The sequence below is a fragment of the Giraffa tippelskirchi genome, chromosome 6, assembly GCF_054371585.1.
Source record: "Giraffa tippelskirchi isolate mGirTip1 chromosome 6, T2T-mGirTip1v1.2.pri, whole genome shotgun sequence".
Lineage (NCBI taxonomy): Eukaryota > Metazoa > Chordata > Mammalia > Artiodactyla > Giraffidae > Giraffa > Giraffa tippelskirchi.
In genome coordinates, this window is record NC_137280.1 from 172,204,024 (window position 1) to 172,230,992 (window position 26,969).

Here is a 26,969-nt window from a genome sequence, read left to right on the forward strand (position 1 = left end):
TGATAGTTTTGAATCTTTTTGCTTAGATTTTATAAATGTTATGTTTTCCACTTAGACTATAAATTAAATGCCACCTCTGAACATTTTTTGAAGTAGATAATTCATTTTGAAGTTTGAATTGTATTCTATACATTGGTCCATGTATTCTAGAATAATATTCTATTAATATTTCTTTGATAAACATTTATTAAACACTATTAATGTTTGGAATCATAATTAAAACTATACATCTTTACCAGTCTATCATTAAATAAACATTTTGACTTTCCTTTATTATAGAATGTGACACACTAAATTATCATTATTTCTTTAGGTCTCTCCTCATATCAAGTATAAAAATATCTATTGGAATAATATTGTGATTTATTTAAATTTGTGTCTACTAAACAGGAACAATGTCTGGTCCATGGCCAGAACTCAGTAACAGCCTGTTAGATGGGTAGAATATTTATAAAATGCACATAATCATACGAGGGTAAACTTAACCAAAGAGGGAATTGACCACTGAAGACCCAGATTCAGACAGGTAACCCCAAAACATGTGTCAGCAAAGAGGGTTGCTGACATGCTGTGGAATCAGTAGAATTGATTCATTGCTTCTTGCTTCCTGGTGTGTGTATGTGTGTGTGTGTGTGTGAGAGAGAGAGAGAGAGGAGATTTTGCAGGAGAAAAGGACTGTCATCCCTATAGGGCAGGAAAAGTGGAGGCTGAACAAGCCTTACGATTTGCGAAATTCGAGATAGACTTAATTTGAGAAACATCATCCTAAAGGTTCGTCAGTTCATTCAACAAATATACATTGAGTGCTTGCTATGTGCACTATTTTAAATTGTGAGAAAACAGCAGTGGACAAAACAGAGCCCTACTCAGAGTCCACATTTTAGTTAATAAAAAATAAAAATATTTGGAGGATAAAGAGGGCTCTTTGTTACATAGACAGTAGAAAGTTGTTCTTCTTATAAATCCAGTATTTTAAATCACGTCTGAAAAAGAGATGCTGGGGAAGAATTCCAGGGTTTCCACCCAGTTCTTTCAATACTTAGTGGATCTGGAAAGAAATTATCACCGTTGGTTTACTTAACCCCCACATGCTGCAGTTTAAGCTAGTTTCCTCAGAGTCTGTGTCCATAACGGGAATGAAGATAAAGAAAGAATAAGCACTGCTGCTGCTGCTGCTAAGTCGCTTCAGTCGTGTCCGACTCTGTGCGACCCCATAGACGGCAGCCCACCAGGCTCCCCCGTCCCTGGGATTCTCCAGGCAAGAACACTGGAGTGGGTTGCCATTTCCTTCTCCAATGCATCAAAGGGAAAAGTGAAAGTGAAGTTGCTCAGTCGTGTCTGACTCTTAGCGACCCCATGGACTGCAGCCTACCAGGCTCCTCCATCCATGGGAGTTTCCAGGCAAAAGTACTGGAGTAGGATGCCACTGCCTTAATAAAAGTTCAGGAGAGGAGTTTTTTAACAGGAGAGAGAGTGTGAAAGTGAAAGCGTTAGTCACTCAGTTGTGTTCGACTCTTTGTGACCCCACGGACTGTGGCCCACCAGGCTCCTCTGCCCATGGGATTCTCCAGGCAAGAATACTGGAGTGGGTTGCCATTCCCTTATTCAAGATCTTCCTGACTCAAGGACTCCTACATTGCAGACAGATTCTTTACCGTCTGAAAAATGAGAAACATGAACAAGAAATTGTATTTAGATTTATTTCAAGAGCAAGAGGAAATGAGAAAAGATGTTTGTGAAAACACCATCCCTACTTGGCTAAGATCCCAGATGATTATATTTGGACCTAGATATTAATTTTCACAATCTCTCATATTTATTTTACTCAGTGTGGTAAACAGATATTCTTTAATCTATTTTTATTATTTGCTTCTCTTTAAACTTAAATACATCATAATTTTCTTTACCATTTAACGATAGATTTCATTGACTATCTTATTTTTCTTCAGATATGTAAGTCCCCAAATAGACCATGGTCTTCTGTTTTTGCAGAAGTTTGTTCTATTTCTTACTCTGTCTCATTTTATGCTTCTTAGAAATAATCTTTCTGTTTTAGACATTAGACGTAGTACATTTTATAGTAAAGGAGCATTGAAATTTCACTGGCAGCTTTCTTGAAGTTATCTGTTTATGAAACTCTGTATTGACACGTAATTGAAGAAAAGACACTTGCCCACATCAACCCTTGGGCACTGACGGAGAATGCAGGAGGAGCCCGTCTTCCCCAGGCGATGTGACCAATAGGCAATGCCTCTCTCGGTCATAGCTTTGCAGGTTGATCACTCCGGTCTCCCTACCATTCAGCATCATTCAAAAAATGTTTTCTTGTGCTGCTTATAATTTTATTTATTTGATTTTCTAGTTTTTTTCTTTTGTTTTTAAAGACATTTTAATGAATTGCCACATTCTCAAAATGTCCTTCTAAAACAAGGTAAACATTCACTATGACCTTTTCTGTTTCTCATGATACTTCCAGTTCACCTATTGGTTTCCATGTACAATGGGTTCACTTAAAATTTCCTGCTTCTGCCTACACAACCAGTCTTCTCTGTGCATAGTCTAGTTTTATGAGGACAAAAACTTTTTCTGTAGGTAAAATCATCAATTCACTGAAAGCGAGTAATTTAATAGTCTCTAGTCTGTGCAAATTTAGGGACTGAGGTATGCTTAATCTCAAGTACAGTTGATTAAACCTAAGGCTTTAATAGTTAATACAAGTTACACATTTGCAGAGTCATCCCTAATGTTTATAGAGGTGTACGTTTTACATAACATTTGCATTGCTCTTTTTGTCAAGCAGCTTTAGCTATTAGTCTGATGAGGCTGGACAGGTGGTTGGGCTATGTACACAGTCATGAGGGTATAGGAAAAGCATTTAAGTGTATTTGGTCACATAGATGTGCAGAAAGGTAAAGAGGAATGCGGAGAGAGAGAGAGGCAAGTGTGGGTTCCTTTGTGACCATAAACTTATTGAATGTCATTCTTTCACTTTAAAACTATTCAGGGCTGTGAGTCCAATTCTTTGTTTTCTCCATAGATTTGCACGTTTTAACGAGAGTATTTTTACTAACAGTGGTTCTGCTTTGCCCTTTTAAAAAGCTACCTTCCTATGTGGTTGCTCCCTTCCTTTTCCAGTGATAGCATCCAAGAAAATAGTTTAAACCGTAACCTCTAAAATCACTTACTCAGATCTCACCTATAAAATGGAGTGTGTATCCTCACCACAGTACATTCACATTGGCATTGGAAAAGTAAAACCTTAATTTTTAGAGTTATGGAGTTGAAAGGCTACCACCACAAAAATGTGCATGATGACATTTACACAGCCTCAATGACATGACACTTCAGAATGGGAGCTCCAAGTCGCCTGACTGTGGCCCACCTGCAAGTCATTATAGACCATCATATGTTTCTCAAGTCCTGACCATTTTATTTATAGAGCTTGACCAACCTGTCAGAGAATAGTAGCAGCATTTTATACTTCTGGTGTGCCCTACATCTCAATGTTCCTTACTAACATGAATACATTCTTATATCACTTCTGTGGGGTATTGCATAAATATTATGACATCAAGTTTTACAGATGGGGAAGTTAGAAAATGGAGCACAGATGTTACATAATTTTCTCCAATCCCACGTCAATATGTAGCACTTTTCTACAGGCCATATAAATAATACCAAGGATCAAAACTGATGTGCAGGGAAGTAGAGATGGGTGGAGGGAAGTGGGGCTCATTTGAGCCATTTGAATGTGGAAAAGCCACAGTAGTGGGAGTAGTTAAACTAAGAAGGTGATTAAAAAAAAAAAAGAGGTATTAAGTCACTATGATTTATTTATAGTTTCTATCCTAGTGACTTCCCCAATGAATTTGCAGTTAGAGAATTAGGATTCTCTTCTCCTCTAAGGTATTGCTGCAAGAAAAAGAATGAGAACAGACACTAGGAAGAAAATTGCGTTAGATTCCTAATGAGGGATTATTGCTCAGTTGGTCTGATTGATAATGAATTTGTAGATGGACTAAGGAAATAATTGATCGAGAGCTCATATTTATGATATCTTTAGCACTAGAACTCGCATCTTTGTTCTTCTTGTCCCTTTAATCTTTATCTATATCTGCTTATGGTTACATGCTTCCATTCTTTGCATAAAATATATATTGTATATGTAATATACTTATACATATTTACATTATTCAATATATATTGAATACAAATCGGATGTATTCTTCTATATATAGACACCTCTTTTTTGTTTGTTTTGATTGTTGTTTTTTGTTTTATTTTTTAGGCACTGCTTTTACGTTCTTAATAGTTTGATTGCCTCAGGATCTCAGATTAAATCAAAGTTTGTTGTGCATGCAGATTCCACATGATTAAAAAATCATTTGAATAATTATGTCTTTAATATCTGTCTCCCACTGTAGACTCCTTAAGAATAGCAACCGTCTGTCAGGTTTCCACCCCTTCTTCTACCTTTGGCACATACCAGAGGGTCTGACATATAGTAGGTGCCCATTAAAAATTTCACGAAGGAGTGATTGGATAAGTGAAAGGAGGAAGCAATGAAATGTGGCATTTGAATGGATCTTGATCAGAGTCTAAGGAAACCCCCAAGACTGTTGCCATGGCTGGTTTGTGAAATTCCCGGCAATTTCAAAAGCTTACTAAGGCTCCCAGAAGGATAGAGTGTAATGTGCCAGTGGACCATGTAAGACACTTGTGGAAAGTAACTTTACGATAAGAGTTAAAGGGCTTAGCTTTTTTACCTATGGAGAACCTAGGCTTCGAGTGAATAGTCTAAGCAATTTGAGGGAACCACTTGAGAGCAAGCTCTCAAATTAAGTTAGAAGAAGTTTGTCATCATTGTAAAAAACAAATTAGATGGGCATTTCAGTTACCCAGTTTTCTAGTAAGCAATGGATTAAGTGGAAATAGTTATTGTACACCAAAGAATATAGGTGTGCTGAATTGTGAAGACAGCATTTGGGTCTATTAAAATGCTACAAATAGTTTCTTGATTACTCTAAAATACCATGGATACTTTTTCAGTTACTTTGTTTTAGGCAGTGGAGATTCATTGGCGGTCAGGATCCCTGTCCTCGTAGAAGCTACATACAATCACATAGAACCAGACATTACACACGTAAATATATAAATATGGTCACTTATATCATGGTAAGTGTTACAAAGAAAATAGCATAGTGTATTAGAGTTTAGAGAGTAACTAGGGTAAAGGTGGAGGTGGATGGCTTTTTTCAATCCAGTTGCCTGAAAGTTTCTATAAGGACATCAAAGATGAATGTAAAAGGATAAAAAAGGAATTATATATGTTGAGAACTGAAGGAGGAACACCCTAGGATGCAGCCCTAAATGCAGAGGTCTTGAGATGGGAAAGAGACTGGCAGAGTATATTTGAGGAAGGGTACAGGGGGTCAGCATCACTGTGCACAAAGTTGGGAGAAGGAACAGCTGCAAAAGGAGTCTGGAGATACAGGCAGCAGGCCTTGCTACTCAAAGCATGGCTCATGGAAGAACAGTGAATTTACGTGGTTTAATTTACTTTTATAAAGATTTGCTCTGGGTATTAATGGAAAAATTGAATTTGTATAAAGACCATAGCAGAGGGTGAGTTCCTTGCAAAAGTCTGGGTGACATCATGGTGACTAGGAGTAGGCAGATGGAGTTAGAGGTGTGGATACAAAGAAGTGAGTATCAGTAGAACTGGGAAAGGACTGGTGGGCTGATTGGCTAAGAAACCTGTTTAAAGAAAGAAATGTCCCATAGACACTTGGCCTGAGCAATGGACAGATGGTAGTATCATCTACTAAGATGGGAAAAGACTAGAAGAGAAACCAATTTGGATGTTACAACCACAGGTTTGAAATTGGACATACAAGAATATCAAAATGGTCTTTTTAAGTCAGGATTTCCTAATAGATAACTGTACGGGAGATTTATCCTGTTTAAAGCCAGTGGACTATGTGAAAATACCTAGAGGTGAAAAGAGAGGAATATCCCAGACTTAGGTCCTGAAACACTCTAGCATTTAAAGATTCTATAAGTCATAGTTACTCAAACTATGCTCCGTAGACCTATAGCATCAGCATCGTTTAGAATCTTACTAGAATTGTGCAATTGCCAGACTTACTGATTTATCATCTGAATTTCTATAAGAAGTTCTGCTGCACAAGATCATATTATAGTAAACAAACAAGACAGAAATGATGTAATGATTGAAATAGAAGATTTGTAGCATGTGGTATCAGAAATATCAAAAGAGGGAAGTGCTTTAGGCAGGAAGGTATGGTCGAACCTATGGAATGCCCTGGTAGGTCAGATAAGTAAGGACATAAAATTGTTCTTTGAATTTTATCACAAGTTATTTTCTGGCAAAATCTGTTCTATGTTTATCTACATTATTATTAACAATCTTCATCAGCATAAAACATTCTCTGTTGGCCCCATTAAGTCATTTTTTTTTTAAATCTCACACCCACGTCTCATACTAACATTATTTTCCTTCTTTTTTATAGGAAAACTTAATCAAAATAACTGATAAAATTAATATGATTTGTGTCTTCGTTTCTTATTTCCTCTTCAATCATTTCAAGGATGGTTTCTATATTTATTGTACCAGTTATGGAGAGTAGTTATTTATCAGCTGGACTGGTACAGTTAAATGCTTTTATCTAGGAATTCATAGGTATTTTATTCAAATATAAAAATTATTTTATTTTAAAATACTTAAATAGGTACTGCTGGATAGGCCAATTTTATGTTCATTATGGAAATAGCTTCCATTTCCACAGACCAGTCATATCTGGTATTAAATGGAGCATCTATGTACAGAAGCATATAAAAATGAGTTGAAACAATCACCTCCATAGTGAAGTGGATAAAATTAATACTGCATCAAAGGATCTGTCAAGATAAATAAAAAGAGGAAGGTGAAGATGTTGACAGCTATATTTATCTGGACCATGTGTTGATGGGGAATCTAGCAGAAGAAAAAAGCTAGAGTGTGTAAAAAATAGTCTTCATCATTAGGTGAAAAGCTGCCCCTCTCCCCAAAAAAAGAGGAAAGAAAAAATTCAAAGAGCCATATAATTCTACCATTCTGTCTCCAGCTGTACAAGTGCCACATGTCTGAAAGATACCACTAAATGCTGGTTGAGAACTCTAGTGAAAGGATGTAATCTTTAAGTAACCCAAAGTGCAATGGAACGGAAAAGGCACTCAGCGTTACTGACCTATTAAACAAGGGCTGAGTTACAATCAGAATGTGGCAGTTATGGTTACAGGATAGATGATGAATAATTCAACTGAGTTTAAATCCTTTCTTCAAGTTACAGAGCTAGGCACTGTTCTGGCTACCGAGATTTTGAAATCTGTGGTATCGAGTGTAACAGCAAGGGGAAGGTCTGTTTATGAAAACATTACTAGAGACAGCAACATGCACAGTTTCCCAAAGGCAAGTGCAGGTCAATTATTTTGTGTGTTGGGCAGTGAACTGGTTAGGGAAAGGAATAATCATAATGAGTCATGGGGGTGAGGAGAAATTTCCATGAATCAGAAATATGCAATTTTGTGCACCTCCAAAACCAGTCATAAGACGTGCTACGTAGGCACACATAAAATAGAGGTTGAGTGCATGCCTGAATGAGGTAAAAGTTAGGAAAGTTTAAGAAGACTCCAAAATATGGAAATGGAGAGGAGGAACATAAATAGGCCGCCAAAGTAGCCATTCATAGGGGTTACTCTGGAGAAGAGCAGATGATCCATTTTAACAGGGACATACAGTGTGCACACACAGGGATGGTGAGGGCATGGTTGTGAACCTTGTGATGGCCTGACAAGCTTTTCTAGAGGAGCTGTGTGCCCTGGTGTGGACGGTGTGCTCATCTAAAGGAAAGATGTTTTTCTTCTTGCAAAGGCAATCATTTCCTCTGCCTCAGCTTGTACCTTCAGGCTTTTATCTTCCCAGAGATGGTATCTTTTTCTAATTTGCATGAATGTGCTCTGTAGGCTAGGGTGCTTTTATATAAGAAGATAATGTGGGATTGGTCTGGAAAGATAAATTATGGACATATGGCAGAGGATCCTGAATGTTTCTAGAAGGGACGTTCTTAACTCAGGAGGCAGCGTGCAACTAATCAAAAGTGTCTTTCAGCAGAGATGGGGCCATGTTTGGAGCTTAATCAGACCTTAGAGTGAGCAGGATGCGAAAAGATGGGAGTGGTAACACCAGTTAGAGGAGTAGATCACAGAGCTTTACTTAATCTAAGAAGACAATGTCCTTCATGAATTAGACAACATAGATTGTGATAAGTATGTGATGCATGAAAGTGAAAGTCGCTCAGTCCTGTCCGACTCTTTGCAACACCATGGACTATATATAGTCCATGGAATTCTCCAGGCCAGAATACTGGAGTGGGTAGCCTTTCCCTTCTCCAGAGGATCTTCCCAACCCAGGGATTGAACCCAGGTCTCCTGCGTTGCAGGTGGATTCTCTACCAGCTGAGATATCAGGGAAGCCCGTGTGATGTATGAGTTTGGTGAAATAAGGAAGTACATATGTATTGGTAAACAGGGAATCACTGTCTATGACTAATAGAAAAAATTAATACACTAACATTTATCTTCTTTTTATGTTTTTGGAATCTAATTATTTTTAAGTTAAATGTTTCCATATTGATGGCAAGATAAGAGTGTTTTTTATCACACTCAGTTCCTAATTTTCACTGTTGTTTTACTCTTTCAGTTTTGCATGAGAAAACCAACTCCATCAAAATTGTACAATGGGAATTCTCATAAGACTTAGATCTAAATAAATAGACATTAACCTTTAAATCTTACATATAAACATTAGAAAAACTTATGAATATGTTGCTCCTGATTCATAGACTGGAGTGGCTTTAGTCTTTAGCCTTCCATGTTGTCAGTGGAAACATACAATCAAAGGAGACATGGATTGAGATATGTAAGTCACTCCATTTTCTGTGGTTAGTCCAGGAGAGGGAGGGGTTGCTGGATGGTTCCCGCTTGTCCTCCCACTTTGCTCTCCACTCCTCATCCTGCTCTCAAAGCCAGTGTCCCATCTGTGTGGACCACAACGGTAGGCCTGCTGTACCCCAGTAGGGTACACCTATGGGAAGGGTACACCTATAGTCTGCACCTATGGGAAGGCTGTATCTTCTCCTGACTTCCTCGTTGCAGGCTTACCTGGGGTTTTCTATATTCCTCACAAGTTCACTGTTCTTCCAATAGCAACCTTCTCTGCTGACCTTCATCTTATGGGTTCTGGTAACCATTTCCCTCTCTTGTTCCTTTGGGCTTTCTAGGACTTATACCAACCCTGCTTTTACTAGCCTCTCGCTATCTCATGTTTCTTGTGGTATTCTGAAATTTTGTAAATAATCTCTGTATTAAACTCTCTTCAAAGTATCCTCATGTGAAAATGACATCTGTTTCCTTTTGGGGACACTAACTTAGGGAGCAACTATCAAGTTGGAGGTTGTAACCGTCTGTGCAGTATGGAGTGGAGGGTACACCCAGATATTGCCTGGAGGACAATATTCAGCTATTAATGTTGGGAACACAAAGCTAGGCAAAGGAACGGTTTTTGGAGAACACAAGTTGGAGATTAGAGAAAATAAGCTGATCTAAAGTTCTAGGAAACTATCAGAAAATAAAAATTAAAATATCAGGGCAAAACATAAAGTTAAATAGACATGGCATGGAAAAACAGGACAGTAAAGGCTATTACTTTATCCCCCATTTACCCGAATAACTGCAGGAACGGGGATAGCACTATGTATTCATACACGTTTGAACTGCTGATTGGAAACATATAGCTAAACTAAGACAGTGGAGGCTTTGAAGATACAACAACAATTTTCTTTTATATTGGCAGATCAAAACAATGATTTTCTCTATCCTTTAATTTTATGAGTTTTAGAAGAAAGAAGGCGGGAGGAGAAGGGGATGACAGACGATGAGATGGTGGGATGGCATCACAGGTTGGATGGACATGGGTTTGAGCAAGCTCTGGAAGTTGGTGATGGACAGGGAAGCCTGGCGTGCTGCAGTCCATGGGGCTGCAAAGAGTTGGACACAACTGAGTGACTGAACTGATACTGAGATGTATATATGATGAAAGTGAAGTGAAAGTGTTAGTTGATCAGTTGTGTCCGACTCTTTGCAACCCTATGGGCTGTAGCCCACCAGGCTTCTCTATACGTGGGATTCTCCAGGCAAGGATACTGTAGTGGGTTGCCATTTCCTTCTCCAGGGGATCTTCCTGACTCAGGGATTGAACCCAGGTCTCCTGCATTGCACGTCAATTCTTTATTGCCTGAGCCTCCAGGGAAGCCCCCGTATGTATGCTGATTCCCCCAAATATCTTCCAGTTCTTATATCAAATCTGAATCTTCACTTTTTGTAATGATCTGAAGACAAGATACATTGTCATTCAGTCGATAAGTCGTGTCCAATTCTTTGTGACCCCATGGACTGCGGCATGCCAGGCTTCCCTGTCCTTCACTATCTCCCAGAGTTTGCTCAAACTCATGTCCATTGAGTCAGTGATTCCATTCAACCATCTCATCCTCTGTCACCCCCTCCACCTCCTGCCCTCAGTCTTTCCCAGCATCAGCGTCTTTTCCAATGAGTTGACTCTTTGCATCAAGTGGCTAAAGTACTGGAGCTTTAGCTTCAGCATCAGTCCTTCCAATGAATATTCAGGGTGGATTTCCTTTAGGATTGAACTGGTTTGATCTCCTTGCAGTCCAAGGGACTCTCAAGAGTCTTCTCCAACACCACAGTTCAAAAGCATCAATTCTTTGGCGCCCAGCCTTCTTTATCTGCCAACTCTCACATCCATACATGACCACTGGAAAAACCATAGCTTTGACTAGACGGGCCTTTGCTGGCAAAATAATATCTCTGCTTTTTAATATGCTGTCTTTGTTTGTCATAGCTTTTCTTCCGAGGAGCAAGTGTCTTAATTTCATGGCTGCAGTCCATGTCCACAGTGATTTTGGAACCCAAAAATCTGCCATTGTTTCCATTTTTTCTCCATCTAATTGCCATGAAGTGTTGAGAATGGATGGCATGATGTTAGTTTTCTAAATATTGAGTTTTAAGCCAGCTTTTTCACTCTCTACTTTCACCTTCATCAAGAGGCTCTTTAGTTCCTCTTTGCTTTCTGCCATTAGGGTGGTATCATTTCCGTATCTGAGGTTGTTGAGATTTTCTGGGCAATCTTGATTCCACCTTGTGATTCATCAAGTCTTGGATTTCGCATGATATACTCTGCATATAAGGTAATTAAGCAGGGTGACAATACACAGCCTTGGCGTACTCGTTTCCCAATTTGGGACCAGTCTGTTGTTCCATGTCCAGTTTTAATTGTTGCTTCTTAACCAGTATACAAGTTACTCAGGAGACAGGTAAGAAGGTCTGGTATTCCCTTTTCTTTAAGAATTTTCCACAGTTTGTTTCACACAGTTTGATTCATACAACAGCTAATCCCAGTTGTCTTGGAACTAAGTTGATAAGGGTAAATGCCTATGGAAGAAAGACCCTATACAGATGTGTGTGTGGGTGGTAGGATAGGGAGCAACTTAAAAAAGGAAAAGAAGTCAGTAGGTTAATGGTCAGTTCTGCCAGTTAACTAACTACGTGAAAAGTCAATAATTTATGCATGGAAAATTTGATTTGGTATTATTCCAAAACTCAAGAATATCTACTCTTTTGACTTCTGTAGAATATGACAGTGATGGAGAGAGATCCCTTGGAGGAGGGCATGGCAGCCCACTCCAGTGTTTTTGCCTAGAGAATCCCATGGACAGAGGAGCCTGGTGGGATACAGCCCATAGGGTTGCACAGAGTGGAACACTTCTGAAGTGATGTAGCATGCAGGCCCACATGGAGATAGAAAGACCAAGGGACTTAGAGTTTACAGCTGAGCAAAAGCTCACTTCTGCCACCCGAAGTCGCCCCACGCATCCACTTTCCTGCTCACTGCCATGTGCCCTTCTGTTGAATAGCACACCTGTTTACATTTCTTAATTGCCATCTCTAGGGGCAAACATGCACATATGCTATGTGATTCCCAGGAATGAAACTTAGGCTTGCGTTGGGGATGATTATGGAGATTTTGATCACACTCTCAATATTTACTTTGGTTTTGAGCCTATCATTTTAATACTGATTTCTCAAAACTTATCATGAATTTACTTCTACATTTAAGAAATAAAATGGTCTGACACCTTGTTTTGCCCGTTTCAGAAGGAATGACCACAAGAATCTTGATATGCTGTAGGGATTGATTTTCAAAAAGTGACCCATAGGTTCTTTATAGCCAACAATTCCAGGAGAGACTAGAGAGTTGGAAATGGAATTCCTCTCTCATTTAGAGAGAGAAACCAAGAAGGTTTCCTACACTTAAAGTAAAGAAATGATAAGATATGTTAATAAAATAAATCCATGCATGCAGTTCATTTCAATAGGTCATAACTCAATTTGAAAAGAAGTTATACCAGGAGAGAAAGGATTTTAAAACTTTTTCTAAAGGCATTCAGTATTTTTTTAAAAAATCGATGCTTTAGATTTTATGATGAGGATGCATTAAAAAAACAGAAGTCAGCTGGATAACTCGATGCTTGGAGATTTTTTCCCCACATTGTCATGTTTCAATACAGTTCACAGCTGTATAAATAATGCCATTCATAAACAGAACTCAGGCAAATTCAATTCTATTTCTATTAATGTGGAATGTGCTAAAATTTTCCATTTTTGTTTGCTTAAAGGGCACGTAAGTCTTGGCACACAAAAGCTCTCTTGTGTTCACATAATTGTTTAAAAAAAAAAGTTAAAAAGCCACCTCAAAATCCTAAGGGCACCAAGCAGTCGTCCTTCCAAAGAGGTCTATATTTTCAGACATTACGTGTATTACTGATCATGGAACAAAATCCACTGCATAATTTCTGTGGTTGTCTAAAACTGACAAAACAGCTGGGAGATAAAAACTTACTGGCTGCTCTTTCCCCAGATTTTCTTTCATCTCCCTCTGAAGAATTTGTTTTCAGAGCATACACAACACAATCCGAAAAGGGAGGCTTTCTTTCTGAATGAAACATTTTCTGTCTTAAGCAAGTTCTAAAGTGGTCTAAATGAGCAGCTTTAGAATCTGATGATACCTACTCCATGGAGGCCTGACGGTAAGTCATGTAATACATCGATGAGTTTATGGGTTTCTCGGTTAGTAATTCCAGATGGTGTGTCTGTGCTTCAGCTGTGCACTCTGTGTAAATCATCTCACTCACAATCAACAGATATCCAGAAGCACTTTAAATGGAAACATTTATTTTTACCGGCTATTTATAACTTTCAATAGCATCTCCTTCAAGAACATGGAGCCCCTTGTTTTTCATAAAATTGAGCTCTTTCTCTGGACCTCAGGTTTTGGCCGGGTATGTGCTGCCTGAAACCAAGTTTTTCCTGAGGTTTTTGTGCATTCAATATATTTGTGGTTTAATCTGAAGAAATATGGCTTATTGAATCTTCTGCCTCCCTCAACACAACCTTCTTGCCAACTCTTATTTTGGACTGGAACGTATTTCAAAAGGAGAGCGTGTTTGCCACAGTTGAAAAATGATTGCTGTTAATTCCAGGGTCTTGGTAGCAGCTCTTCAAACCACTGTCATTAATCTTAATTAGAAAACTAAAGCAAAGGTTTTTACCATTTGCAATTAATATGGGACCTAATTTGGATTCAGATTCCAAACTGAACTCACTTGTCTGCCTGTGTTGGAGAGCGTGTTTTATACCTGCCATTACCAATATTGTTTTAGTGACCGAGGAGAGAGCAGCGCCTTGACTGACATCAGAATAATCTGTGTCGACCGTAAGCATTAATCTTATTTAGAAAGTCAAGCTGAACTTTGTCAAAGAAGAAAGATCTAGGGAAAAAAAAAAAGAGAGAAGAGAAATTGACTTCAAGGCCACACATAGTATCAAAGCACCGAGGTTTCCTCTTTGACTTTTTTCCATGGGGAGGTGGTGGGTTTGGCCATTTGTAATGAAGGTCTTGTCCTTTACTCTTCCTTATGTTATTCCTCATTCTTCAGGGGAAACGTGACACTTGAGCTCTTCATGGGAGAACTGTTCCTATAAGATAGTGTTTTAGAGAAAATATCTCTAAATTCTTGGAGACATTACCTCCAACTTGGTGCACATTTCAAATCACTTTTAATTGAATTTATCTTAATTTACTAAACACAGAAATATCTGTAACAAGCTATTAGCCTAGACTATTTATATATATTTATTATATTAAAATCACCATTGAGCTCACCTTCAATGTGAACCTCTAAACATGGATGGGCTATTCTTTTCTAAAGGTCTGTGAGTGAGGCTGGGAGTTTCATAGCTTTTGAGGAGTGTAGTGGCTGGTTGGAAATTGAACTGTGGTGCCTAAAATTTAAATGAAAATTGATATTCAGGAAATTTTATTTCCAAAAATTTTACCAACTTCTGTAGTAAACTGATATTTGTATGCATGTAAATAAGCGTACATATATATATATACACACACATATATAGATATTTATATGTGTATAAATTCAGTTTATCAAAGCCTGTGTGTATATACATGTCACATGTTTTACACATTTTTCAAATATGAAAAAAATTTAAGAAAGGGTATATAGTAGTAGTCAAATCAGGACAATATTCCTAGTATCTAATTTTTAATAAATTGATTATTAACTTGCTTTTCAGTTTTAAAACACACAGACAAAGCCAAGGATTGATATTTGAATGTTTTATCTAAGTTTTATTTGACTGTAAATATGGAGTCTGACTGCTAAGCATTCTCCTAAAAAGGCTTTAAAATAGTTCTCATATTGTCTCTATTTAATTAAACTTTTTATGCCTTGATCATAGTAAATAAAGAATACAAAGCATTAACATGGCTCAAGCTAGATGTGCATATATGGGTATTTATCATATGAATTTATATATATTTTACCCATATTTGAAAATAAAACATTAATGTGGTCAATAAATATTGATTGACATAATAATAAAATTAAATAGAAACTTAAGTATGCCCTCTGACTCTACTGACTTCAAAATATATTTCAAATGCATACCCCAACATAAACCTTTCCTCAAAATATGCCCTTCTTACTACTTGCTTATTCTAACTGAATAGCTGAATTTCAGCCACCATGAAACACCCTGGAAGTAGCATTAAGGGACATTGGCAACTGTCAAGAATTTTTACTCATTCAAAGTGTATTCACTTTTGCCTGGTCAATTTCATCATGGGAATGGTGTTGCTGTTTTATATAATATGGTTTTTTGTGTATATACAAGTGAATTTTCAATGTTAGAAGTTCCCCATCAGAATGCTCCTAAATAGTGCTATTCTGACTCTGAAAGATGGTGGATGAATTAACATGGGAATCTTTGTGTAGACAATATTCATTATTCTTAGTTAGAAAGTCATATTTTCTGATGGCCATGGAAGGGTTTTATTTTGTTTCTGAATTCTCAGTTGGCAACTAAATCAAAAACCCATTTCCAATAACTGCCAGTACATAGCTCACATATTCCTATGGTTCATTTTCTTCAGCTCTCCTATAAAGTGTAAATGTGATAAAGCTGCTGAATAATCTTCTCTTGCAAAGGGCATTAGCAGACACCTAGTTTGTATTTTCTTATCACTCAGTTTCTCACTAAATACAACCTTGTCTTCTGATCTCTAGTTATAAACTCCTTCGTTATAATCTGAGGGAAATTGTGCTAGTAAACATGGTAAATTGGGAAATGTTTTTAAAATCTGTAGTCTGGTAAATAATTCCAGCAACAGGGAAATACTTTGTAATAAATTTGAAAATACTTTAAATGTGGAATATATTACCTTCTTCTTTCAGAGTTTTTTAAAACTTATTATTTGTAAGGTTTTAAAACAGTGAAAGGACCACATCAGAGGTAGTTATGACAATCCCAGAGGTAGTCCCTGTTCTGCGTATAGTACCATCTGTAGAAAGATACCAATGGCAAATTGCCTATTAGGGCAAGTTGTACATCTTTGTTATTTCTTGGAGTCCCTTTCAAGTCAATACTATCTTTTCTTTAATCATAATAGGAAAGAGATCCAATGGATTAAAATATCAATAAAGTTGAAATAATATTACATTTTGATTCATGTTAATGTATGGCAAAACCAATACAATATTGTAAAGTTAAAAAAAAAGAAGAAAATGTGAACTAACTAGTCCAGTATTTCTTGAAGAACACGTTATTAAATTGGCTCATCAGCTTAATTACTTTTTTTAATTTAAGGTCTTTGAATATACAGTGACTCTGGACCGAGATGTAAATGGCAAGCTTTCATATTGAACTAAGTATAGTGACATTCATTTTGACATCTGTCCATCAGCTTATTTATTTTGCCTGATGTAGTGTTATGATATGTATGTTTCAGAATTTTAGGTAAAAAAGCCAGGTACTCTAGAAAACAAACATTTTAAATTAAATTAATTAAAATTTATTTTTGAGTTAAAGGTAAAAAGCTTATAACATTCAAACAAAAATTTTTATATTTTATTATGTCCTTTTGAAAAATATATCACTGATTTGGGGAAATACTTTCTTAGAAAGTCTAAATATTGATACTGACCTCGGAAAAAAATGTAAAAAACAGCAACATGAAGAATAGAATACATATTTCCATATTATTTTCCTATAAATTTATGTTTGGAAATAGTAACTTTGAGACAAGTGGGGCCAAAGTCTCAAACTGTCAAATAAGAGCGTTATGTTCACTCAAAGGGCTTCCCTGGTGGCTCAGCTGGTAAAGAAGCCATCTGCAGTGCGGGAGACCTGGGTTGGATCCCTGGGTAGGGAAGATCCCCTGGAGAAGGGAACAGCTACCCACTCCAGTATTCTGGCCTGGAATATTCCCAACTGTTTCAAGTTAGAATAATACTCAGCATTTTGGAGTTTTCAGTCTCAGGAGATAGATGTGTTCAATCTTACAATATTTTCATTGTATGCTTTTTTCAGACACCACTAGAGGCCACACAACTCCAAAAATAAATGAGTGATAACATGGATTGCTAATGAAAGCATAAAAGAAAATGGAAAGTTAAGTGGAAGGATTACCACTGTCTGCATGGTAAGATTTTAAATTCAGCTTTTCCCTGGAAGACTTTAGATGGCTCTTGTGACGTCATTAACACTTCTGCACTGTTTATTTCCTTTTCTAATTGCAACATATTCTAATGTTGCATCTCTTACACACATCCACTTACACAGAACATATATGTGTGTGTGTGGGTGTGTGTGTGTGTCTCAGTCGTGTCCAACTCTTTGACAACCCCAGTGACTGTAGCCTGCCAGGCTCCTCTGTCCATGGGATTTCCCAGGCAAGAGTATTGGAGTGGGTTGCTATTTCCTTCTCTAGGGAATCTTCTTGACTGAGGGATCAAACTGAGGTCTCCTGAATTGCAGGCAGGTTCTTTACCATCTGAGCCACCAGGGAAGCCCATAAATATATCTATATAACTGCCCACAGCAAACAGAGTCTTGCATGAAATATACTTCTGAACCTTCTGAATTATCCATTAGATAACTGAATTTTAAAATGTACTGTATTATAGATTGCTAAAAAGTTGCTTTCTTTTTATGTTTATTTTTATATTAGGAAAAAAAGACTTTAAATAGCAGTTTATATTTGTAACAAAAATATGGCCATTCTTGGTGTCAAACTTTACATTATGCCACAAACATATTGTTATAAGTATGTGAAGACCCGTGGAGACAAGCTGCCTTCTTTCTCCAAGAGCACACCTCCTCCCACATGATCTAGAGTAGTGTGGGGATAATGTTTCATTGCCAGTAAACAGACCCGTCTTCTGGATCTTTTCTTACATCCTAAGTAAAATTAAATGTAGCATTTTCAGCCTGGTTTCTAAATGTTTTGTCTGCCAGTCGGCAGCTTGTCACCTTGAGCAGACTTAACCAATTAGTTCAGTTCTCTGGTTCCTGGCTAGACTTGAATCGTAGGAAGCTTTCATGGCATCTCCGCGGAAGTTTAAAACGTGGCCTTTATGGTGAAAAAATAGCGTCTAGGCTCTGGGAATTTATTTTGTGAAAAACCAGTAGCACCGGGGCTGATTTTTATAGAAGACATAATAATATTTCCAGGCTTTTCTCTGAGCACCCTTCAGTGTGGGCACCTCTGTTTTCATGATGAGTAAACATAGTTTCCCCTTCTTTTTCAGCTAGAGAAAGAGCGTAAATGACATCATGAAAGCAAAGTAATATCTAAGGCAGAGTTCCCCCAGATTTTTAAACTGCAACTGCTCACATTGACAATTACTAAGTGATGCTATTTCTAAATTAATAGATCTGATTCCTGCAGGACTTTTCTTCTGTCTAGTAGGATGTGAAGACTCCTCAGGGGATATAAAGGCACGTAAGGCCCAGGGTTTCCTCCCAGGAAAAATAACAATATAGATGTAAATTTTAGAGTTTATCTTGAATAATAATCTAACTTCATGCTATCTTTTGAGATACATCTGAAATAGTTAGAATAAAAAGTTGGTAAGAGATAGAGAATTATCACAAGCAAGATAGGAAAGCAGAATGGCAATACTATTCTTGAAGAATTCAAAGCAGAAAGTGTTAAACAAAAAAATAAGTGTACTTTATATCATTAAAAATGACCACAGCATTTGGGAAAGCTCAAATAATTAATATTTTCCCTCTAAACAAGATAGCTTTGTGACACAAAAATATGTTATGGACACAATGAAATATACACAAAGACTATTGATAAGATTCTTTGAAACAGAATGTTTGAAATTTAGATGTTTGAAAATTAGATGAGCTAAAATTAAAGAGGTATAATGACTCCTTGAGTAATGTAAGTAATTATGAGATAAGTAAATATCCTTGAGATATATATATATATATGATATATATAATTTATCTTTGGATATGTAGCTGGTTCTCATACCCAATATATTTAAGTATATTTTATGTTATATTTATGTATCATATAAAATTATATATTATAGGTATGTACATAGATATGCAGTGTAAAGAAAAAAGTCTACATGGCATAAAAGATCAATAAATTCTAAAATTCAGATAATATATGTTTGTGCTTTAAATACCTTAAAAATGACTGTAAACTATTAAAAACTTTAAATAATGATAGCTTTTGGCACTCATAAAAATTATCATGCTGAGTAACTCTTACATGATGGAGAAAGAAATGGCAGCCCACTCCAGTATTCTTGCCTGGAAAATTCCATGGACAGAGGAGTCTGGCGGGCTACAGTCCATGGGGTCACAGAGAGTCGGACACGACATGAAGACATAATTGAAGAGATATTTAGTGTTCATGTGCAGGAGTGAAGGAGCATTTTATGTTTTAAATGTGTCCATACAACCTAAATCTAGACTTAGTGTTGCTCAGACAAGCTTCTTCTTAAATGAATATAAACTGTTTCTAAAATCTATATAGAAGTAAAAGGGCCAAGAATAATCTAACCTTACCAGTAAAAGAAAATAAAATAGGGAAGCAGATTGACAAGCTTAGTATAAAATGAAAATATTACTGTGTGTGGGTCATTCTGGGATAAGTAATTGCCAATAGAAGAGAGTGGAGGATTATTAAAAAGACCCCTGCTTCTGAGAAATTTTGCTTTATGACAGATGTGAGATGGCAGAATTTTGGGCAAAGGAATGACTGTTATATAAGTAGACTTGAAAAATGCAGGTTTCCTGACCAAACAGCAATAAAACAATCATACGTCAAAGACTGTCAGATTTTATTGTATACAAATTAAGAATTTTAGCTTGTGAAAATCTGTTTAGCGAAAAGACAGAACACAAACTGGCATTAGATATCTGTAATATATGTAAACAACAAAATATTAATTTTCAAATATATAACTCTTACAGGCCAATCAATAGACAAATGAAGAGAATTGAAAAAGTATTTGGGCATGAACAGGTATTTTGCAGGAAAAGTAATACAAATGACTAAAAGAGGTGTGAAGATGTGTAACAATCACAAAATTACAAATCAAGATAGCTATACGATGCTGTTTTAGACTCATTCATTAGGTAGAAGTTAAGTCTGACTCTACTGAGTTTCACAGATGATGTGCATCACTGGGATCAATTATGCTGGTAGGAGAATAAATTGTGTAATAAGTATGGAAATCAATTTGACTTTGTCTTGTAAAGTGAACTTTTGTTTCCCCTATAATCCAGTAATGTAACTCCTAAATATTTATCCAGGAGAAACTCACAAAAGTGTATCAGGCACCTTGTCGTTCTGTTGCTCAGTGGTGTCCAGCTGTTTGTGACCCCATGGACTACCGCACGCCAGGCTCCCTTGTCCTTCACTATCTCTGGCAGCCTGCTCAAACTCATGTCCGTTGAGTTGTGATGCCATCCAACCGTCTTGTCCTCTGTCTCCTCCTCCTCCTGCCTTCCACATTTCCCAGAATTAGGGTCTTTTCCAGTGGGCACTTTATCTTTGATAAATGGATACATGTGGCAAGAATATACAATGGAGAAAAGAGTGCTGCTGGGAAAACTGGACAGCTATACATAAAAGAATGAAATTAGAACACTTTCTAACAGCATACACAAAAGTAAACTCAAAATGGATTAAAGTGCTCAATGTAAGACCAGAAACTATAAAACAGTTGGAGAAAAGCAGGCAGAACACCCTCTGACATAAATCACAGCAAGATCCTCTATGACCCACCTCCTAGAATAATGGAAATAAAAACGAAAATAAACAAGTGGGACCTAACTAAACTTAAAAGATTTTGCACAGTGAAGGAAACTATAAACAGGATGAAAAGACAACCCTGAGAATGGGAGAAAACAGTAGCAAATGAAACAACTGACAAAGGATTCATCTCCAAAATATACAAGCAGCTCATGAGGTCAATACCAGAAGATAAGCAACCCAATCAAAAAGTGGGCAGAAGACCTAAACAGACATTTTTCCAAAGACGTACAGATGGTTCCAAACACACGAAAAGATGCTCAACATCGCTTATTATTAGAGAAACACAAATCAAAACTACAATGAGATATCACCTCACATTGGTCAGAATTGCCATCATCAAAAAATCTACAAACAATAAATTCTGGAGAGGGTGTGGAGAAAAGAGAACCTTCTTGCCCTGTTAGTGGGAGTGCTAATCGATACAGCCACTATGAAGAGCATTCCTTAAAAAAAAACTAGGACTAAAACCCAACAATCCCAGCACTGGCCATATATCCTGAGGAAATCATAATTGAAAAAGGCACATGTACCCAATATTTGGGCTTCCCAGGCAGCGCTAGTCATAAAGAACCCACTTGCCAATGCAGGAGACATAACAGACCTTGGTTAGATCCCTGGGTCGGGAAGATCCCCTGGAAGAGAGCATGGCAACTCACTCCAATATTCTTGCCTGGAGAATTCCCATGGATAGAGGAGCCTGGTGGACTGTGGTTCATTGGGTTGCAAAGAGTCAGACAGGACTGAAGTGACTTAGCTCACACACATCCCAATGTTTATCACAGCACTATTTACAAGAGCTAGCAACTTAGCAGCAGTAGCAGCAGCAGGACATGGAAACAATCTAGATGTCCACTCACAGTTGAACAGATAAACAAACTGGTACATACGCATGCTAAGTTGCTTCAGTCTTGTCTGACTCTATGCAACCTCGTGGACTGTAGCCTGCCAGGCTCCTCTGTCCATAGGATCCTCCAGGCAAGAATATTGGAGCGGGATGCCATGCCCTTCTCCAGGGGATCTTCCCTACCCAGGTATCAAACCTGTATCTCTTACGTCTCCATCATTGTCAGGCAGGTTCTTTACCACTAGCGCTACCTGGGAAGCCCTGAGGTACATATATACAATGGAAAATTATTCATCCATAAAAGGGAACATGTTGACTCAGTTCTAAGAAAGTGGATGAACCTAAAGCTTAATATACAGAGTGGACTTAGTCAGAAAGAGAAAAACAAATATTGTATATTAGTGCTTATATATGGAACCGTGAAAGATGGTCCTGATGAAGCTATCTGCAGGGCAGCAGTGGAGATGCAGACACAGAGAACAGACTTGTGGACACAGTGGGGGAAGGAGAGGGTGGGACGAACTGAGAGAGTAGCACTGAAACACTACCATACACACTACCATATGTAAAATAGATAGCCAGGACAAATTTACTGTAGGATGCAGGGAGCTCAAATCCAGTGCTCGGTGACCACCTGGAGGGGTGGGATAGGGTGGAAGGCGGAAGGGAGGTTCCAGAGGAAGGGGACATACATATACCCATGGCTGATTCATGTTGATGTATGGCAGAGACCAGCACACCATTGTAAAGCAGTTATCCTCCAATTTAAAAAAAAGGAAATTTAAATGAGAAAAAAAGTGTATGGGCATTCATGAACAATTAAGGTTCAGAAAATCATTTTTTTGTAACAGAAAAGACCTTTGCTAGTTTTTTGTGCCCAGTAGTGACTTTTTGCGATCCCATTGTCTGTAGCTGGCCAGGCTCCTCTGTCCATGGAATTTTCCAAGCAAGAATACCAGAGTAGGTTGCCGGTTACTACTCCAGGAGTTACTACTCCGGGAGTTGGTGATGAATAGGGAAGCCTGGCGTGCTGCAGTTCACGGGGTTGCAAAGAGTCGGACACAACTGAACAACTGAACTAACTCCAGGGGATCTTCCTGATCCAGTGATTGAACCTGCATCTCTTGCATTGACAGGCAGATTCTTTACCACTGTACCATGTGGGAACCTCCCCCACCCCCACCCCCCAAAAAAAACCCTCTGAAACATCATAAATGCTTTAAATAAAGTAAATAGATAAATTTTGCTGCAATCACAAAATGAAATATTATGCAACAGGAAAATTAAATGAACTATAGCTGTATGCCATAACATAGATAACTTTGTTATGATAGTAATGAGTGAAAAAACCACATGCAGTATGATGATCTTTATATAAAATTCAAAAAAGGAAATGTAAACTGATATTTTTCATATGTTAGAAGACCCTCTAGTAACAGTGGATGTGAAAAGATTGTTTTTTTTTTAATTTATTTATTTTTTTAATAAGAAAAGATTGTTAACATAAGAAATATCACTAGATAAATAAAAATGAAAAGTAATGAAGTGCTTAGTCGAGCAAAGTGTGTGTAGTCAGATTAACAGTGTATTCACTTTTGATTAAAGGATAACTGAACACATTCTCCCTGAAAAACAATTTATTAATATCTAAAGAAATTTTAAAACTTTTTTTTTTGGAGTTGTGATTCTTAAAATCGGTTCTTAGAAATAATCAGTGTACAAAGTTTTATAGATAAAGATATCCATTACATTATGATTGACAGTAAAAATTAGAAATAAATTAAATGTAAACTATTATAATTCAATAAATTATAATGTATACATAAAATGGATGTTAAGCAATCATTAAAATGATGTTTTCAATTGTTTAGAGTAATCATTTAATTATTTTATACAAACTAATATATATTTAATAAAATTATTTTAAGAATCAAGCAGAAGAATCAACAAAAAGGACAATAATATATCTTCATCCACAAATTACACCTTGGGCAAATATCATTCTTAGTTTGTGTGTATCTCTCTCTCTTTTCACATACATATGCACATATATGTGTGTATATCTTATATTTATTTGCATAAAATAAATGAGTTATTTGTTTATATTTTATATGTGTGTATTATACACATAGAGATTCCCTGAGTTTATTGATTTTCAGGAATATCTTTCTATTGCCATTGTATATGTGTGTGCTAATGTGCTCAGTTGTGTCTGACTCTTTGTAGTCCCATGGATGTAGCCCTCCAGGCTCCTCAGTCCATGGAATTCTCCAGGCAAGAATACTACTAGAGTGGCTGCCATTCCCTTCTCCAGGGGATCTTCCCAACCCAGGGTTCGAACCAACCCCTGTCTCCCGCATTGCAGGTGGTCTCCTGCATTGCAGGCAGTTTCCTGCACTGCAGGCAGACTCCTTGCCCGCTTGGCCATCAGGGAAGCCATTGCATAGAAACAACAACAATAAAAAATGACTTTTTAGATATTTCCCTCAAATATAGATTATTTGTTCATTGGTGTCTAAAATTTATTCTGGGAAAGTTTGGTGGAGAGATAATGGTTAGGTCCACCCTTAACCCCTATTTGTGACTTATTTTCTGCAAGAATCCTGAAGAATTGTCTATCAAAGTCAATGACATAACCATAATATGTTGAAATGTTTCTTATTCTATGCCAGATTTTTTTAAATGTGATGTACCATTTTAATCTTCGTATATACTACTTTTATTACAGTGTTTCATATGTTGGATTATCTACTCCTTTCCCAGAGAAAGGCTCTTTTATATTAATATTATGATTTTTATGCATGGCTAGTCCATTCCAGAATGTTTCTAATCTATTTTTGTCCTCTTAATTATAATATTCCTGGATTTTCTTGATTGTGAGGCAGTCCCAAAGAGTTATTTTGTGTGTGTGTGTGTGTGTGTTTGCGCTGAGTTTCCTTTTAGATTGGACACTTTGACATTTTAAAAAATATGATGTACATTTATTCTCTCTGTTTCTGTGGTATGCCTGCTTACTTGCCATGCATTTTCTCTCTGTCTTGCCCTCTTGTTGCATCATGTGGCTTAATTCTCCTTGACTCCATGGCTACTATACCTGAAACCTATCCTCCTTCTCCTTTCCAAGTATACTGTGTGACTTGAGATATGACACTTTGGTCCAGTTTGGAGAAAGCTCTTTGCAGGAATTATTTGTAGCCTTTGTTGGATATCCTGGGCATGTCTTACATGTAGTTTATATAAAATGGTATAAGGCAAGGTTCCCACTTCTTAGCTGGAAGGAAGGCTTGGGTTCCGCACATCATCCCTCCTGTTCATCATCAGCACTTGAAAGTGGTGAGGGGCCTTTATTTTGTTTTTTCTAGACAACTTGCTTGTCATGTTTATCATTCATCTTCAAATTGGTGAGTATTGGTGAGTTCTGGAGATTTTCTTGATTTACATTCTTTCCCAAAATGACTTCCAGGTGTTAATAACCCAAACATTGCCGTAGCAGAATTCTTTCCTTGGTCAAGAGTTTTTAAAGGTTATGGTATAAAATTTTGCTTGTAGCATGGTTTGCTTGTAGTAGTTGAGGTTTCTGTGTGCTTATCTCTGCTTTTCCTTTTATCTAGATCTAGATTTTATAATTCTGCTCTGTTACCTAGAATTCTTTTGAAATGCTGCATTTATGGAAAAAAGGTAGACAATCATATGAAAAGCAAAATTCCTATTTTCTAAAACAAGAAAATGGTTAGACAATAATTTTAAAATAACGAGTACTTTTTTGTTAGGGCTTTAATAGTTATTGTATTCTTAATTTTAGAGTTTTCACCTTTTTTCAGATTTATTCTTCTGAATATTTGGAAAAGCTGCATTGTTTTGTGTGCTGTGCTAAGTCACTCAGTCATGTCCGACTCTGCGAATCTATGGACGGAAGCCCGCCAAGCTCCTCTGTCAATGGAATTCTCCAGGCAAGAATACTGAAATGGGTTGCCATGACCTTCTCCAGGGGATCTTCCCAACTCAGGGATCGAACCTGCATCTCTTACATCTCCTGCATAGGCAAGTAAGTTCTTTACCACTAGTGCCACTTGCATTGCTTTGGAAATACAAAAAAAAAAAAAAAAAAAATCCTCACTCGTATAAGTAAAGAAATAATTATTTGCATTTTGCAACATACAGTTATGTTTTTTAGGTTCACATGTAATATGTGAACAACTGGTAGAACCTTGTTTATGAAGTCTATTAAATATATGGTATAAAGAAAGGTTAAATACAGTAATGTGCAAATGTGAAAATTTTTGAGAGACAGAGGATGGTTTAACCTTAAATGAGTTTCATAAAATCAAAATTTATTCAGTTTTATATCTAGCACTCATTACATAGGAAATAAAATTTTAATCGCCTTTATTTTCTGAGTCTCCATGTTTGAAGATAGTGATGTGTTATTATCTTGCAGCACTACTTTTGTTTACCCACTGTTACTTCTGGTTCCCAATGACCAGGCCCATTTCAAAATCAAGGCTGGATTCAGCAGAACATTGCCACAGTTTTGTTTTCTCAAGCTCCAAAAATGAAACAAATATATAAGTAGCATCTCTTTTCACCTTCTTAAAGAAAAGATTGTATTAATATATACCTGAATCATCCCAAATAACTATAGGGCTCTGAAACACAAGAGCCATTTATCACATTTGGTTTCCTTCACTTCAACAAATTCAAAACAGGACACTTTAAGGATCTCCCCAGAAATTTAGAGGGCTAAAATTTCAGTATTCAAAAGTGAAGTTACTCATTTAAGATTAAAAATTTGCTGACCGTAAGTTTGGGAGTCATGATTGCTTCAAATACTTATAGTTTGGTCACAAACTATTGGCTTATAGAATAACCACAGTAAGAGAGATTGGGCTTTTGAGTCTGTTGTTCCAATGTGAGATATATTATATATAACACACTACTATTCACATTAGGAGGTGAGAGGTGTATAGCTTGACTTAACTGGAAATATCCTTTTCCCATGGAAAAGATGATTCACAAAGCCCAACTCAGGCAAGGAAGGTCACCATTCAAAATACAAAGTAGACAAGTGCAGTCATGGAAACAGTGGGGAACTGAACGGACTGCAGGCACATCCCTTCAGTTCATTACAAGATGAGAGTTAGGCCTGGACTATTTCACTTTGGATTGCTTTTTGCAACCTCATAATCTCTTTAATGGCAGTCATTTGTTAATAAAACAGTGGTAATGAAACAGAAGTATCTGTTTACAGCAGTCCCCATGTATTTCTTGTGCTTATGCCTACTTTCATTA

General features: G+C 37.1%; 1 long non-coding RNA gene across 1 annotated transcript in view; it reads left to right on the top strand.

Annotated features, from left to right (window-relative positions):
- LOC145511090 (uncharacterized) overlaps window positions 1-26,969 on the top strand; it is a 704,343-nt gene that overhangs the window by 401,477 nt on the left and 275,897 nt on the right. Inside the window, exons 6-7 of the long non-coding RNA XR_014057492.1 lie at window positions 17,080-17,191; window positions 25,502-25,725. This is a non-coding gene — a long non-coding RNA (uncharacterized LOC145511090). The remainder of the gene's footprint in view (window positions 1-17,079; window positions 17,192-25,501; window positions 25,726-26,969) is intronic.